Genomic DNA, 14,109 nt, shown 5'->3' with positions numbered 1-14,109 from the left:
TCAAATGTCCCCGTGCTCACTGGGCTCTTATGCTAGCAAAGAGACAACAACTAACAAACGATGAAATACCAGACACACGCTACAGAGAAAAACAGAGTGTGGCAGAGGACGGCAGAGGTCTCAGAGAATGGGGAGCTAGTTTAAGCAGTGGCCATGGGGATTCCTGCTGAGAGGATGACATGTCAGCGGTATGGAGGTGGAGGAGCTGGGCCAGGGCTCCGAGGTGCTCCAGGCAGGAAACCAACGGAGGCGAGTGTGATGGGAGCCGAGAGGACAACACACAGAAATGAGGAGATGAGGTCAGACAAATGGGAGAAGTATCCAGAGGACAGATAAATCATGGAGGATGGTGAGTCCCCTGCAGGAATTGTGTCTTTCACTGAGAGACACACAAAATGTTTATAGTGTATTTTGAGCAGGTAAGAGGTATGATTCACTTGGCATTTAGGATGCTAATAAGGTGGCTGAGCTGAGAAGAGGGTGCAAGGGAGACAAGGAAAAGCAGAGACACCAGAGAAGCAATAGCAATAAAGTAAGCAAGAGATGATTAAGACCTACACCAGGGTGGTAGCCACTAATCTGAAGAGAAGTAGGAGGCTTCTGGATATATTATGAAAGCAAGCAGGCTTTCAGAGGGACTTGGATATGAAACATAAGACACAGAAAGAAGCAAGCAAGCATGCCTCCAAAATTGTGACCTGAGCAATGGTAGTATAGATCAATCATTAACTAATATATGAAAGAGCAGGAAAGGAACAAGCTTGGGTAAAAGATAAGGGGCTCGATTTTGGACAGCTTCAGATGACTATTAAGAGATGTCAACAGGCAGCTGAATATTTCACATCTGCATCACAATGGGTATAAAACTTGGGGATATCATATTACATACAGTATTAGTATTTCAAGCCATGAATGCAGTTAGAGAATGAAAAATTTAAAACAAAATACGACTTGTGGTCTATCAGATTGGCAAAAGTGAAGAAAATAGACATCATTTGGTGTTGACTAAAGGGTAAGACCAAGTAATCTCACATCTGGTAGATGGGAATGTAAATTTTCTGAGTGTAGTGTGGCTCTATTTACAAAATGATAAATGTGTGTATACCTTTTGACAAATCAATTCCCTTTATAATCATATATATATATATGACAATTTTTGCACAACGTTTTTAAAAAGGAAAACTCATAAATGTCCATTGATAGACATAAACCTAGTTAACTAAATTCTAGTGACTGTTACATAAATACTTTTTCTTTGATATGGAAAAGCCTCCATAACATATTTTGAGTGCCAAAAGCACAATGCAAAGCATTATCTAATAGAATACTATTGATGGCACATACATACTCACAGAGAACAGGGTCTAGGAAGATGTTTTACAAAACACTTCTGAGGGTTTTCATAGTAAAGTGGACAGTGGTAATTGACAGAATTTTTGCTATCTTCTTCAGACCTTTCTTTGATGTTCTAATTTTTCTACAATAAGTAGATAATGTCAGTATAAAGAGAAGGAAACTTTCATTTTTAAAGCATCCACACTGGAAAGCAGGGTTGCTTTAATCTTCTAAAAATATGTTCCACGCCAACCCTTTCTTTCTCTTTCTCTAAATCAAGGACAAAACAACCTGTGGATATAATTTAGTTGCTTGATGATGAAAGAATTGGGGACAGCATGATGCCTTGGATCTATGTGAACCAAACCAGAGCCTCGGTGGCTAGATACTGGTCTCAAGTCAACAGCATGTTTCAAGTAGTAAGCAGTCAGTGCAGAGCCTGGTGAATAAACCCTGTTAAAAAGATCCCAACCCAACACCACCGAGCTGTGATGGCATAACTCATGAAAGTCTCAGCACTGTCTCACTTAAGTGAGGCCGTAGTGAAATGCCTGTAAGTTGTTGACAGAAGATGTCTGTCTCCAAGAAACATTTACAATTACCAAATAAAATTATACCTTTTAAAAGGTGTCTTACCCTTCAATTTTTCATCTAACAGGGTGCCAAACTTTCCACCAACTTATTAATCACATTATCCTTGAGTTACAGAACTTCCTCCTTTTAAATGCCAGGTCACTGAGAAACCACTATCTGATGATGTAACAAATGAACTACTCAATGAAGTAGTAAGATGAAATTTATCTTTTATGCCCCATGTCTGATTACTGTTGCAGATGTAGAAAGTACATAAGAAAATGTGTTGTACTATTTATAACACTTGATAAAATGTCTCAAAATGCTTCAGAAACTTAATAACATAATTTTATAAAGCAGTTAACAAATTATCACATTTCTAGCCACTCAAACCAAACATTAATTTCATGAGAGCAGATTAACATTTTTATCAGGCCCATTCGCATTTAAAAATGGTAACTTTCACTATAAGTGATATATACTGCTCCAGAATTAACAATATTACGGAAATTACATTTCTTTCAGTCATGTGCAAAGCAAGAAAAACATGATAAATTCAGAGAAAACAACCAGAGATTAAATAAAACTGGAAAAATATTCCAGAGGTATATGTGTTAAAACTATTCTTTAAAAAATCTCATTACTGAAGTCTGCATATCGTAAGTATATTACTGTTCCACTGGGTCACATAACAAACCTAAGGCTACATAAAACCTATGTCATCCGGTCATTTATAAGGTCTGTGGATTAAATTTTTACTGTAAGACTTACAACTGGCTTCCTTAAAAGAACTCCTCCTCACAAAAATGAATAGAACCTGAAGAAATGTAGAAGAAATCAGTCTCTTTAAGCTCAGTATAGGAAAAGGTAACTCATTTCACACAGAGAAGTTTAGAAATAAAACTCAGGTGATATTCCTATAGAAGGACAGCCTCGAAGAGCCAAGCCCAGCCTTTTCAATGCTGGGAAGCCACAACTTACTAGTACAAATCCATAAGCCCAAGGCACCAACTACAGAGGTGCCCACAGTCCTTGGTGCATCCCTCCCTCCAGACCGGCGGGGGACTGGCTCCAGGACCCGAGAGGACACCAAAGTCTGAGGATACACAGGTCCCTTAGAAAAAATGGCACAGTATTTGCATACAACCTATGCACATCCTCTCATACATTTAAAATCATCTCTAGATTGCTTGTGGGCTTCTCTGGTGGCTCAGCTCGTAAAGAAGCCACCTGTAATGCAGGAGACCTGGGTTTGGTCCCTGGGTCAGGAAGATCCACTGAAGAAGGAAACGGCAACCCACTCCAGTATTCTTGCCTGGAGAATCCCATGGACAGAGAGGCCTGGCAAGCTACAGTCCATGGGGTCTCAAAAGTTGGACACAACTCAGAGACTAACTCACCACCACCAGATTATTTATAATACCTAATATCAATACAATGTAAATAGTTGCTAGTGCACAGCAAATTCAAGTTCTATTGTTTGGAAACTTTGGAATTTTTTCCCAAAGACTTTCCATTTGCTTTGATTCAATCCATCAATGTGGAACCTACAGACACAAAGGGCCAACTACCTACCCTCATCAAGGCAAAGGGAATTTGCGAAAAGAGGAAATAATCCCAGGCTTGCAGATGAAGTCTTTCTTGGAGAGTAGCAATTTAAGGTTCCCACTCAAGGTACTTCCCCCCTACATATTTCTTAACCAAGGATGCCTCTAGCAAACATGGTGTCGAACATGTGACTTTTCAGGCTTGCGGGTTTGACCCTCAATTTAAAAGTTCTGCCTCTGTATGGCCACTACTTACTACAACTATGCTAGCGCCATACAGAACAAGTTATTCTCTCTTCCAAATGAAGCTCTTTGAATATCTGGAGACAGCAACCACGTCCTTCAGAAACTGTCCAGCTAACAGACACCTTTAGCTTTACTCAGGAAGACACAGCTTTCAGATGCATCACAGTAACTGTGAATCAGAATTTTCTGCATTAAGTAGGTGTCCTCGTGTTTATAACTCATATGTAAGAAATCACAGCAGCTATACTGGCTTCTCTGGTGGACAACTTGTTTGCTAGGAAACGTGGCTAGGTAAATTGGTAATCACTCACTGAACTTTATGTGACATCCAAAGAGAAACGAGTACAGATTCCTAAAGCAGAAACAGACACATACACAACAATGGATCAGCTCCAGTCCCATCTAAAAATCACCCTCTCTAAAATTTAACACCCGTCCTTCTACAGGACATAGTTTTCTTATAGTACAAATTCCTAGAAAGTAATAGATAAAGAGAACATAGAATGACAACAGGATCCAAATATTTGGGATAGAAACTAAAACGCCTGTGTGTGTGTGTGTGCACGTGTGCATATGCACACATATATTTAAACCACTACCCAATTCTCTGTAAACATCACTAGAGGACATAGTCTCAACTGAAACCTTCATAAAAACTAAGCAAAGCTATTTTCAACATAACACAGATGCAAACTAAGTCAAAAGATCAAAGCTTGATTCTAAACTGATTATGGTTTCTAACTTTAAATATTCAATATGGGATATTAGGTTCAAAGCCTATTTTTTACTGAGAATACTGTACTTCAGCATATCTTAATTATAACATATAGTTCTCATTTGTACATTTCTCATTTTCATTGGTTCAGGTTTATGGCATTTTCTAGTATAATACAAATTGCTATAGTAGAGAGAAGAGTATCTCTTTTTAAAAAATGTTAAAAGTTTCCATTTAACTTACCTTCTAAATTTATACTACCTACTCACTAATATTTTTGCATTACTTAAAATTCATTACCTTGTGTATTGAGGGTTCACATAACTATACTGGCTGCCTTCATGCTAAATCTCCCTCCCCTGTGTCTATGAGTCACAGACTTTATTTTCAAAGTTTTTTTTTTTTTTTTTTCCCTCTCTGGGTGTAATCAACCATCACTAAGTCTAGGCTATGGCTGCTGCTGCTAAGTCACTTCAGTCATGTCTGACTCTGAGTGACCCCACAGACGGCAGCCCACTAGGCTCCTCTGTCCCTGGGATTCTCCAGGCAAGAATACTGCAGCGGGTTGCCATTTCCTTCTCCAATGAATGAAAGTGAAAAGTGAAACTGAAGTCGCTCAGTTGTGCCCAACTCTTAGCGACCCCATGGACTGCAGCTTACCAGGCTCCTCCGTCCATGGGATTTTCCAGCCAGGAGTACTGGAGTGGGGTGCCATTGCTATGGCTAACCTGAGCTTTTTTTTCAATCCTCTTTTACTTAATCTTCTAATAGATCCTTTGGGCTGGAAAACAAGTCAACCCAAGCTTGGCAGAATTTCAGGTAGAACAGAAATGGAAGGGATAAAGGAAGGATCTCAAGGTTGTATGAAATTAAATCTTTTAAAACATGAAAAAATAAGAAATATACTGGTAATGGAGAATTTAACAATAACAGAGGAAAATGAACTCTTTTTACTTCCTGCTTTTTCTACCCTGAACATTTCTGAACCAAATCATTTACAAGAGCAAGAGTATATATGAAGAATTTCTGTCATGAGGAGCTGTTTTTTAATATACAATGTTGATTTCCAGGAAGATAAAAAGGAAGTGGTGATAAGATGTCTGCTTATTAACTTTCCCATACACCATGTAAGAGAATTTTGAAAAAGGGAAACTACAAATCAGCCTTTGTTCAAAAGATATTAAAAAACATTATAAACTGCAACTATTAAAATACTCTGATATTGCAAGGGAATACAGATTAAATGGGACAGAATGGAGTGCAAAAATAGATTTATTTATATGAGAGGCATTCATCATTATAGCTCGGTTATGAAGCAATATTTCAAACATCAGACCTAAAAATAAAGTATTGATGGATTAAAATACCAATTAAAAAAGAAACAAAACTTTTAAACGCATTAGTGAATATTTGCATCATCTTGGAAAAGGAAAGAAGACATAAAATTCAGGAGCTATACTCAGAAGTCATAAACTCACAATCCATATCATACTTGAATATATAAAAATGTAAAACTTCTTTATTAAAAAAATGCAAGTTGATAGATGGGGGAAAATATTACAAACAAAAACAGCAAACTGCTAATAATAATCTTTATTGGGCTCCTAGAAATCAATGAAAAACAACCAAACAGGCCAGTAGAAAAAGGACAAAGAATACCTACCAGCATTTCTCAGAAGAAATGGAAAACAAACATAAAAAGAATAGAATTACATCTGCTATTGCTAAAATATCACTTGTCAATTTTCAGACTGAAAAAAAGGCTGATAAAATAGACAATTGTGATGGCACAGATAAAGGGCACTGTCACCACTGCTAAGTGAAAACAGAGCTTTTTCAGAAGACAGCTAGGCAGGAGTGATCAAAATTTAAAGTAAACTTGGTATCTGACCTATACACTCCATACCTAAGATCTACCTGCATAAATACTCTTGGCAAACTTACCAAGTTTTACGTAAAAGGATGTTCACTAAAGTATCAAATAGTGGTGGTCAAAAAAAATGAATAGCTTTATATGAATCTACCCGAAACACTCGCCAAGTCTAATGTTAAGGCAAAGAATAAGGTCTTGAATGATACCTGTGTCATAAAACCACTTACATTTAAATATACTTTTCTCCCAGATGGGCAGCAGTGTTTTTTCCAGTTCAGTTCAGTCACTCCCTTGTGTCCGACTCTTTGCAACCCCATGGACTGCAGCATGCCAGGCTTCCCTGTCCATCACTAACTCCCCAAGCTTACTCAAACTCATGTCTATTGACTCAGTGACGCCATCCAACCATCTCATCTTCTGTCAACCCCTTCTTCTCCCAGCTTCAATCTTTCCCATCAACAGAGTCCTTTCAAATGAGTCAGCTCTTCACATCAGGTGGCCAAACTACTGGAGTTCCAGCTTCAGCATCAGTCCTTCCAATGAATATTCAAGATTGATTTCCTTTAGGATGGACTGGTTGGATCTCCTTGCAGTCCAAGGGACTCTCAATAGTCTTTTCCAGCACCACAGTTCAAAATCATCAATTCTTCAGTGCTCAGCTTTCTTTAGAGTCCAACTCTCATATCCATACATGACTACTGGGAAAAAACATAGCTTTGACTAGACGGATCTTCGTTGGCAAAGTAATGTCTCTGCTTTTTAATATGCTGTCTGGGTTGGTCATAGCTTTTCTTCCAAGGAGCAACCGTCTTTTAATTTCATGGCTACAGTCACCATCTGCAGTGATTTTCAGTTCAGTTCAGTCACTAAGTCGCATCCAACTCTTTGCGACCCCATGAACCACAGCACGCCAGGCCTCCCTGTGCATCACCAATTCCTGGAGCCCACCCAAACCCATGTCCATAGAGTTGGTGATGCCATCCAACCATCTCATCCTCTGTCATCCCCTTCTACTCCTGCCCTCAATCTCCCCCAGCATCAGGGTTTTTTCCAATGAGTCAGCTCTTTGCATCAGGTAGCCAAAGTATTGGAGTTTCAGCTTCAACATCAGTCCTTTCAATGAACACCCAGGACTGATCTCCTTTAGGACGGACTGGTTGGATCTCCTTGCAGTCCAAGGGACTCTCAAGAGTCTTCTTCAACACCACAGTTTGAAAGCACCAATTCTTCGGCGCTCAGCTTTCTTTATAGTCCAACAGTCACGTCCATACACGACCACCGGAAAAACCATAGCCTTGACTAGACAGACCTTTGTTGGCAAAGGAATGTCTCTGCTTTTTAATATGCTGTCTAGGTTGGTCATAACCTTTCTTCCAAAGAGTAACCGTCTTTTAATTTCATTGATGCAATCACCATCTGCAGTGATTTTGGAGCCCAAGTAAAGTCAGCCACTGTTTCTACTGTTTCCCCATCTATTTGCCATGAAGTGATGGGACCGGATGCCCTGATCTTAGTTTTCTGAATGTTGAGCTTTAAGCCAACTTTTTCACTCTCCTCTTTCACTTTTATCAAGAGGCTCTTTAGTTCTTCTTCACTTTCTGCCGTAAGGGTGGTGTCATCTGAATATCTGAGGTTATTGATATTTCTCCCGGAAATCTTGATTCCAGATTGTGCTTCCTCCAGCCCAGCGTTTCTCATGATGTACTCTGCATATAAGTTAAATAAGCAAGGTGATAATAGAAAGCCTTGACGTATTCCTTTTCCTATTTCGAACCAGTCTGTTGTTCCATGTCCAGTTCTAGCTGTTGCTTCCTGACCTGCAAACAGATTTCTCAGGAAGCAGGTAAGGTGGTGTAGTATTCCCATCTCTTTAAGAATTTTCCAGTTTTTTTTTTTTTCTAAGCTCCACTCAAAAGAACAACCTCTTACACAGAAACACCAGTGTGCAGAGTGGAAGTTCCTGGCCATTCACTATGGTGAAGGAGGTGCTCTGAAGTTATTACTGCATTTGAAAACTTCCCATCCAACCTCACACTCCAGGCTGTCTTCTCCTATTCGCTTTCTCATTTCAATGGTCACCTTTCCCAGTTTCTTCCCTACCTTGCCAACTCAGTCACCTAACCACCTCTAACTTACACCTTTCCATTTCTAATATGCCCTACTCCAATCCATGACAGTGACTTAAAGCATGTCAAAGGCCTTATGCTGAGGATAAACACTGAATTTTACTCAAGACTGGAAAATATCCTCCAGGTACTAGGATCACCGGCCTTTAAATATAGAAGCAGATGCATAATAATGAACAAATAGTTTGTACAAGGGTATGGTCTTTACCATACTTGGGGAAAGCCGGGGCCATCAGCTGAGCCTGCTCAGTCCCTTCCAGGCTCTCACTGACTTGCGGTGGGCAGGATTCTCACCTAAACTGCGCACCTGACCACCCATGCATTCATGCATGCCCTCTGGGGGTTATTTTCATACAATGTCTGCTACAAATGAAAATAAGCAAGACAAAATTAGTTTTTAAAATAGAACATTTCCCTTTGTGGTTTTAAGAAGGCTACTGGTGTGCACTCAATCAAGCAGGTCAAGTGAGGTGAACTCAGAACCCTGGCATGGGCTAGGCTGGTAAAGAGCAGACAGCAAAGGCAATATTCCACATAGGTTGAGCTCTGGAGGCGAGGAGGCAGCCTGAAGCTTTCAGGCACAGGCAAGAATCAGAGGCTAGAGGTTTGGGAGGCAAGGCCTTGTGCTTACAGGAGCCAGGGGGAAGAAAGCTCTCAAGAGCAATAAGCGATGCTTTTGTTCTGGCAAGCACCAAGGTACAGTCTTTAGCTGATAGTTCTTCAGTTAATATTTGGGGATTGGGAGAGTGGAGGAAGTAGAAGCAAGTTGGGAGGGAGGTTCCTCTATTAAAGCTCCTCAGAGGATAAAGGTTCATCACTGATTTGGCAGTAAGTGAGCTACACTTCAAATATGTAACTCAGAGCCAGAAAAGGGTTCAGAAAATTAAAACAGTGCAGTTATCTTCAAGTGAAAAGTCTGAAGAGTTCTTAGATATCTTGGGCTGATAAACTCAGTGCAGAAGGAATACAACAGTAATTTTTCAGTGTATCACTGATCTCTAGTATGCTCATAAAGTCAAGAAAGAGAGTGCTCAGAATGGCAAAATTGATGCAACACATATTACAAATATAGATTTAGAGAAATCACTTCTCATATTACAACTACTATAACTAAGAACATTAACTCTTATTTGAGATAATCTTTTCACAAACCTTTATTCATTCAGAAAGTGTCTGCCACATTCAAAGCACAATAAGGTCAGTAGGTGCTGTGTGTCGAGCATCTGTCTTCAAAGCTTACTGTCTAGTTATAGGACATACAGTGTTTACATTGGAAACTATACAATGCTATCTCAATATCCATCTAAGAAAAACAATTTAAATATGGTAAGCAATTTGCCATTAGCTAAACAAGCTTCAGAGAAACATGTGTATCTGTTGTTTCCCTCTTTCAGATTCAGTTCCTACATGTCCCTTAGGGTAAGCGTCTCATCTCTGTGAACATGCTTTCTAGATCACAAAAACAGGTAATTCTGGATATATACTATCTTAAGTGAGCCACCAGTTACTTCACCTACAGCTCACTTGAAGAAGAGAAATTTGATGCAAAGTTTAAGGAAAAAGTGGTTGTGATGGAATAACTGAACAACTGTCTTTCAATCTACAACCTGGCACCTTCCTTAACTGTCAAAGATTTTTTTATTATGTAAAATATATGCTACATATTATGGTTTTAGAATTGAATCCATGATTTCTTTATGGAGAGACTTGTCCTTTTTTTTTTAAGGTTTAATAAAATATCACCTGAGCAAAGTCTGACTTGCAGAGTTTTTCAAACTGTTTGATTATGACCAAAAATATAATTTTTATATCAAAAAGATATATATATATACAGCTACTCACACACTCATGTATTATTTCATTAAATGACTCTTATTCTCATATTTTCTATTCTATTTTTGTGGCTATTGATGACCCAGTAAATTATTTCAAGACCACAAAGCAGTCATGGCCCAGAACTGGGAAATCACTGGATGAGATATTAATATAAGATGCCCAATGGAATTATTTTCAGAGAGGTTTGTGACCAGAATCCTTCAGAGGCCTCTAGTGTTCATCCCTGGAAGGTTATGTAAAATGTCAGGAACAAAGGTCTTTTATTTGAATAGACGCAGCTCTGCCTCCCAAAGAGCTTGTTTATGAACTTAGTCAGGACAAAACCTCTCTGTACTCATTTCCATCATCAAGCAAATAGTACCAGCTCCAGGATCAAGACGGTTCAGGCCACCTAGACACGCCACCCACCACAGGAGGAGGAGAGCACTGTACACTCCTCTCAGTTTGGCTTTGCATTAACTTTGATAGGGACAAATGGAGGTTGAAGAATAACTAGTTTCTGTTTCCTGTGGTTCTAAGACATTTGTCCAATAGTGATTTAAAAAGTTACAGAATATAGTTGGGTCCAGATAAACAATCTTAATTTTAGGTAGACCCTACAAAATTCATGTAACCTTGTAATAAGGTTAAGTGATTGTCACAGAGGATTAGGGAAAAGAAAAACTAATTCTGACCTACTGAGCTTATATAACTGGCAAAATGACGTATCCATCTCTTTGCGACTCTATGGACTTGTAGCCCGCCAGGCTCCTCTGTCCTTGGGATTCTCCAGGCAAGAATACTAGAGAGGATTGTGATTCCCTTCTCCAGGGAATCTTCCCAATCCAGGGATCAAACCCAGGTCTCCTGCTCTATAGGCAGATTCTCTGCCATCTGAGCCACCAGGGAAGTCCAAGATGACAGAACAAGTAACTAAGATTTAGAAATAGAAATCACTCCTTCAGAACTTCCCTGATGGTCTAGTGGTTAAGGGTCTGCTTTCCAATGTAGGAACATGGGTTCAATCCCTGGTTGCAAAACTAATGACACAGGGCAATTAAACCCTTGCCACAACTAGAGAGAAACCAGGGCACTAGAACAAAAGATTCCACCTGCCACAACTCAGACAAGATGCAGCCAAAAATAAACAAACAAATGCGTATCTTTTAAAAGATGACTGCTAATCTGATAAAAAATAAAACCTATCTCAAAACAGAAAAAGCAGTCTCTCAATGCTCAACATTCCCCATCACTTATCACCCCTTATAAAAAAAATCACTCCCTTGCAACTGCATGCCATACTGTCATAATCATAATGAAATATCCCCTTTTCATGAAAATCTATATGTAAAAGAATCAGCTAAATAAATCAAATAGCTATAATAAAAATGCACAAGTTACATAATCAAAACCTCAAAGAATAATTCATTTAAAATAACCAACTTTGGTCATGTTATATGATGAAGACTGTTCTTTTAATGACCTTTTTTTCTGCTTTCCTTGCATATTTTTACTTTTTATTTTTGTAACTGGCCATTAGTGAATAATGATGGAAGAAAAGGTTGATTTGTTTCTTTCACCATAACTTTTGATAAATATTTTAGACATTTTCACGTAACCATACCAAATACATGCTAGGATCATAACACGGTGAGAAGCACAACTGTCCACACACCAAATACATGCTAGGATCATAACACGGTGAGAAGCACACTGTCCACATACCAAATACATGCTAGGATCATAACACAGTGAGAAGCACACTGTCCACAGCAGAAGGACTGAATGTGCTTTCCACTTTGGAAATTACAGGCATCGTTGTTTCTATCCTTCCCAAGACATCATTACTACTTTCATATGATTTATGGCTAAAAGTATGAGAGATGGTACAAAGATCCTGTGCCAAATTCCCATATGGCATATAATACAAGCCAAACTATGAAAAACTTGTAAATGCAGGGAGATCAGATTCATCAAAGAAAGGAACAAGAGGGTTCCAGAGACTGAGCAGGAAACTAGCCAGATAATTTTTAATAGGCATGTAATTCCAAAGCAGCAGTAATGAATGTGGTCCTGCCTCTGAACATACAACGCTTGAGTTAAACATAAGGGCAGTCAGCAAGAAATTAGGCAGAGATGATTTGGTGCACCATCAATCAACCCTATTTATTCTTTCATTAATCTGCCTTTTTTTTCTTTTTGGACTGAAGCTGAAATTGATATTATAACTTCTTAAATGATTTCAAAACAGATAAAATTATATGTTTGGAAAGTCCCAATAAATACTAAAATAACTATAATTACATGGGATAATGCAAATAAAAAGGTAAGAAGCTCTTTGAAAATATATATGTATGTTGCTTAATACCATCATGAAATATGTCAACCAAAATTAATAAGCAAGTGTTTATCACATCATAAATTTAAACACACATTTCTAAGATGTTGACTATCTTTGCACAGATTTCCTGAGTTCAATTCAAACATTATTTACTATCTACAGAAAATAGATTAGATAAAACTAACATTCTGAAACAAGAGTAACGGTAAAGTAGGAAATGCAAACAAAATCAACAGAGGAAATAAGAGGTTATAACTTGAGGGTTTTACTACAAAGGAGGGAAGCTAGAGAGATCCTGCTGAGAAGCTAGACAGGTCATGCTGAGTTGATATGGCTCAAGCAGAAAATAAGAGAACATAAAGCTGGAAAAGGAAGCTGGGGTCATGGTGCAGAGAACCCCAAAGTGACAGAGAAAAGAAGACAGACTGTACATAAGTGCTGGAAATCTACTTATAATATTAAGAGTACAAGAGTGATAGAGCTGTGATTTGAACAATTTATCTAGTTGTCTGAATAAGTAAGAAGTGATTAAATATCAAGAAGCTGAATGAAATGGCTATTAAAGTGATGAAAATGAGACATGACCCGGACATGAAAATGGTAAAGCAATGATTATGAAGATGGTCAGACAATGGAGAAGGCAGAATCTTTAAGAATTAGCTACTAATTCTAAAAAAGGGTTAAAATTAAATAAAGAGATAGGGATAAATACAGGCTTTTGTCATTAACAGAAATTAACAGATGCTTCCAAAAGTGAAGTTATCTGTGTGTGTGTTAGTCACTCAGTTGTGTCAGATTCTTTGCAACCCTATGGAATACAGCCCACTTAGGCTCCTCTTTCCATGGAATTCTCCAGGCAAGAATACTGGAGTGGGCTGCCAGTTCCTTCCTGCCATTTCCTTCTCCAGGGGAATCTTCCTGACCCAGGGATTGAACCCAGGTCTCCTGCATTGAAGGCAGATTCTTAACCACTGAGCCACCAGGGAAACCATTATCTGGAGCATGCTAAATTCATTAGGTCAAAAAGATGCCCAGTTATATATCAAACAAGTAGTGACAAGTGTGAGCCTAAAGCATGAGATTAACAAAATAAATCATTTGGAATTCATAAGTACAGAGTTTGCAGCATAATTCATGGATGTACTTGACATAGAGGACACAGAATAAGCCTACAGCCAAAGCATCCAGGATAATCCTTTGGGAACCCCGAGACCAAAGAAGCGTTCAGAGAAATTGGTAGAAGACCTAGCAAAGTTGCTAAAATGCCACCACAGACAAAGAGGATTTCCAAATGGTAATATGAACAAGAGTGTCAAACTTTAAAGAAAGAAGGAAGAAAAGATTTTGCAATTATTACAATGCTGGAAAACACTGGATAACACTTTGCTTGTTAGGAGAATTGTTTCAGAAGAGAATTTAGACAGATACAAAGCCACAGTGGGGATGGCCCGAGTGGTTAGAAAGCAGAAGCAAGATATTCTCCAATTATTTCATATGTACAGCCTCAGATATGCCTCAGACAGTCAAAACTTCTTTAA

The 14,109-nt window shown here is 38.6% G+C and overlaps 1 protein-coding gene across 5 annotated transcripts in view; it reads right to left on the bottom strand.

Annotated features, from left to right (window-relative positions):
- PRDM5 (PR/SET domain 5) overlaps positions 1 to 14,109 on the bottom strand; it is a 357,820-nt gene that overhangs the window by 111,802 nt on the left and 231,909 nt on the right. The window lies entirely within an intron of this gene.

Source organism: Bubalus kerabau, chromosome 7, assembly GCF_029407905.1.
Source record: "Bubalus kerabau isolate K-KA32 ecotype Philippines breed swamp buffalo chromosome 7, PCC_UOA_SB_1v2, whole genome shotgun sequence".
Taxonomy (NCBI): domain Eukaryota; kingdom Metazoa; phylum Chordata; class Mammalia; order Artiodactyla; family Bovidae; genus Bubalus; species Bubalus kerabau.
The sequence above is the reverse complement of the archived record's forward strand: the minus strand, read 5'-3'. Positions and strand labels throughout refer to the sequence as shown.